Here is a 4,129-nt window from a genome sequence, read left to right on the forward strand (position 1 = left end):
AAAAAACCCAGGAAGATAACAGACTTAGAAATACCAAATTAAAAACCTACATTTAAATGTAATTAAACGTTTTCTTTTGCACAAACAAACGCTTTGTTGGTATTATTAATAATGTCATATCTGTTCCTATAAACAAACATTCTTGCAAAAATGATTATTTTTCCAGTAAATAAAGCTATAAATAGTTACAAAAATTTTATAAGAAGTAAAGTATAAAAGGAGATTGTCAGTGATTGCATTTATTTAGTTATAAAAAAATTAGCAAACTAGTTTAGTGTATTAAACTTTGGCGTTGTGTATTTGTTTATAATATATTATTATTTTTCGGTAAGTACCTATACCTTTCATTTACCTAAAATTTTCTCCATTCCACTGTAATCTTGAACATATATCAGAATGAACAATATACTTGCCATTAATGTTTTAACGGATTGTATTTGCTGATTAAAAAAAATAAAAAGAAACGAAAATTTAACAAGAACCAGTATTCCCTCGAGTATTCCAAAAAAAAATGACATATCATCTATTTGAAATTCTCATTCCAATCATTTCTAGGATATATGAATTCATTAAAAAAATCACAAATATACAATAAAATTCAAATATCGTTTAAACCAACATTGATTTTTTTTTAATAGTTGTTGTATACAGGGTCGGCAGCATATTCTGCAGTAATTTGAGTTATACAGGGTTTAGAAGTTTCATTTTATCTAGATTTTTTCACGATTTTTTTATGTATAATTTCTGAACTAACGTCGATATTTGGATGAAAATTGGTGTCTAGTAGTTTTTTGGCATGAGAAATTTGATTTTTTTTGGTTTGGTAGAGTAATAACTTTTCGTCCGTACCTGCATAAAACTACTGAGTAAACAAATATACATTTACAACGTTCTTTAGGTAAAAAAAGGTCTATTGGTAAAAATCGCTCCAAGTAATGGTTGTAGATCTATTTGGAATCACATTTATCAGTACCTGTCATCATTATCCAAATATTCTGTATCTCCAAAATGAAGCATTTTAGGACAAAAATTTATACGAACTTTTTTACTTATTTTTATCTGCAGAATATTCTGTCGAAGTTTCCCTAATACAATTAGGACCATCGTGCATATTCTTTCCTTGAGTGGATTTGCCATAAATTCAGAACCAAAAAAAAAATATGATTAAAAAAATGGCATGAGAGATGGCTTGGAAATAAAGATGACTCTTAATTTATATATTAAATCATAGGGGGACTGTCATCGACCGTCATTTCCAAGCAAACTAGACGTGGGTAATCTATACTGAGCACTTTTTGAAATAAGACCACTTTATACTGAATTTTTGGCATATTTTAAATTTTTAGCTCTCCCAAAATGAGAAAGCAGCAATTTCTATATTTACAACTTCATTTTTTCTGATAGTTCACTTCTTTATTAATAATCTATATATTTTAGAATAACGGCGTTTTTAAAACTAGATAATACAAAAAAATCCATATTGTATAACTTGTGGAAACTGAAAACTTGATGCTGTTTTTCTCTTGGTTGTTTTTAACTTGGTTCTTAAAACACCCTGTATTTTTGATTAAAATGAAAGTAGTTTTACCATAACTATTAAATATTTAAAATCGATTTGTATAACAGTAATGATGGATTTTAATTGAAACCCGAATAAATCGTATACCTGCATAAATTGGCCATGTGAGAAGTTTATTGTAAAATTAAGCCTTTAACAAATTCTTTTTTTGCCTAAAAATATGTGAATTTTAATGACCAACGCCTACTAGTAAAAAAAGGAAAAGCAGGTCACTGTTTTATTTCCAAAACACTGTAAATTATTCAATAAATATTGGTTTTGAGTACACGATGTGCTTCTCTCTGAATCGAAATTCAAAAATAAAAGCTGTTATCTTTTATGACATCTTGTAGTACAGGGTGTTTAAATGAAAGTAGCGGAGAAAAAGACGGGTCACCCAAGTAGCATTTTTGGACACATTTTAGGTAATCTTTCTAATAATCCTGTCTCTGTTTCTTGACACAAAATGGAAACGGTATGCAAAAAATAGGAAACATTTGTAACAGTCCAAATTTAGCTTTAACTAGGTTTAAAAATATATACCAATTTTTCTTACAAGTTAGATCAAACTCTTATTTATGCTGATAAATAAATTTATTGCATTTAATTTTTATAAACAAATATTCATTACAGCTATATTTCATTATCTTTCTTACTCTCCTTTGCTTAATTTATTTTGCTTTCCATGCCATATCTCAAGTCAGTAATCAATCAGTAATCTAAAATATAATTAAAATTTATTATCTAATGCTAATATAATCAAATTCACCAAAATATTACCTTTAATTTCTGGACTTGTTTATGTTTCTGAATGTTAGCCTATTTGCCGTAATTTCTAGTAGTTCTGCGGTACTGCTTGCCCTTGTATTATCTTAGAAGATTTCCTATCAAGTGTGGATTGTCTCTAAAATATTATTTGATCATATATTTCATTATAGAGCTCAAAATGAAGTTATTTACCTGCATATTTTTTGAAATTTATCATTTGTTTATTTTCTGCAAATTGTAGGGTTAACAATTATTATTAATAATGTCATTTATATTTTAATTGCTCAGATCAGTTGAGATGCGTGAATTCGGCGCACACACGCTGTTGTCAGGTTGGGCAGTACTTCCTTTAGGTTCTGATGTTTGTATTTTCTGATAATTATTGATTGCATAATCGACATCCTTTCCGTAATATTGTGTATGCATCGTCACCGGCATAAGGTTTGGTATGTTTGTGTTTGAATGGTTATCGGAATTTACTTTTAATTCTAAGTAATGTTTATTTTGGCAATGTTTCTAAATTCCCAGAATATTAAATTGCAACTTTGCAGTATAAGTCAAATTTCTTCGGAGCGGAACTCTATCTGATCGATGTAGGTTTCCCATTTTTCCCTTCAGCTTCAAAGCAGGTGTTTTACTCAGTGTAATTTGTTGGAATTTTCCTGTTTTACCCGTTTGTTGGGGATAATCACTGACTAGAACTATAAGGGATACTTTTGCTGTTTGAGTTGTACCTTACCTTTTAAAAGTATCTCTGAGCCGTTTTATACGGGATTTTAATCTGCTCGTGGCTGGGAAAGCCTTTTGATTTATTTCTTTGTCATCGTCGATTTTCTTGGGAAGAGGAACTTAAAACCACCACCTGTTCCAGTAATTTCTGCTTTCTGAATCCAGCAATTTGAACATCCATCTATTAGAAAAAAAACTAGATTTTTTGTGAAGCCCAGCAAGGGCTTTTTTTTTTGGACCAGGCTTTTAAGACCAGGCTTTGAGACCAGAACTTTTTTTTGGACCAGGATTTTTCTTTTATACGAGGATTTTTCTACGAAGCATTTTTCTGGCTTGCTTTTTCTGACAGACTTTTTCCAGTACGTCTCTCTGGAAGTGGTATCCTTCTGAAGCACTGAGCTTGGCAACTACGTCGCTGGATCAGGTTTGAAGCAGAAACAAGTAAACGTTTACTGAAATTTTATCTTCCCCTATTATTTGTTTTCCCTTTTCTTACTTACCTTTTTTTTATCTTATATTGATTCAAGGTTCCAGAGTTCAAGGTACATACATACGGTTCAGTTTTCAATTTTTAATTAAATTTAGTATATACAATACTCTATTAATTTATCTTAGTGTTTCATTCATCCCTTAATTTTTTTATCTTTCTAATATTTTTTTTTTTAATAACAAGTCTTGTTAGATTCCAAGAGTATCTTGGGGGTTTTCTGGCTTATCTGTGCAAAGCCAGTGGCGCTTAAAACCCACCCCATCTCTTCGGCAGAGCTAGGGCCTATTTGCACGCTCACTCCACAGTTTAATAAGACGTTTTTTTTATTTATTTTTTTTCGGTTCTCTATAAATTTTTAATTTCATAATTTTCCTTGTCAATTTAATAATTTTAAAATTTAACAATTTAACATTTTTTTTAAAACAATTTCCTTCAAAGGAAACGCGTGGCACATTTTCGAAACATGTATATATTTTATATAGTTTTATTACGTGTTTCCAATGTAGTCGTACTAGCCGGTTCCTAAAATGTTTCGAGCGGAAACAAAATTTTTAGAGGAAACGTTTCGAAACATTTTTTGCAAT

The 4,129-nt window shown here is 30.0% G+C and overlaps 1 long non-coding RNA gene across 1 annotated transcript; it reads right to left on the bottom strand.

The window, feature by feature from the left end:
- Positions 1-1,996: 1,996 nt before the first annotated feature.
- On the bottom strand, positions 1,997-3,642 carry LOC115891694. The gene is made up of 3 exons (XR_004051891.1): positions 2,519-3,642; positions 2,339-2,462; positions 1,997-2,277 (listed from the first exon to the last, which is right to left on the bottom strand). It is a non-coding gene; the product is annotated as an uncharacterized LOC115891694 (long non-coding RNA).
- Between the last annotated feature and the right edge of the window lie 487 nt (positions 3,643-4,129).

This window comes from Sitophilus oryzae, unplaced genomic scaffold, assembly GCF_002938485.1.
Source record: "Sitophilus oryzae breed Bouriz unplaced genomic scaffold, Soryzae_2.0 scaffold_1190_pilon_pilon, whole genome shotgun sequence".
NCBI classification, from domain to species: Eukaryota; Metazoa; Arthropoda; class Insecta; order Coleoptera; family Curculionidae; genus Sitophilus; species Sitophilus oryzae.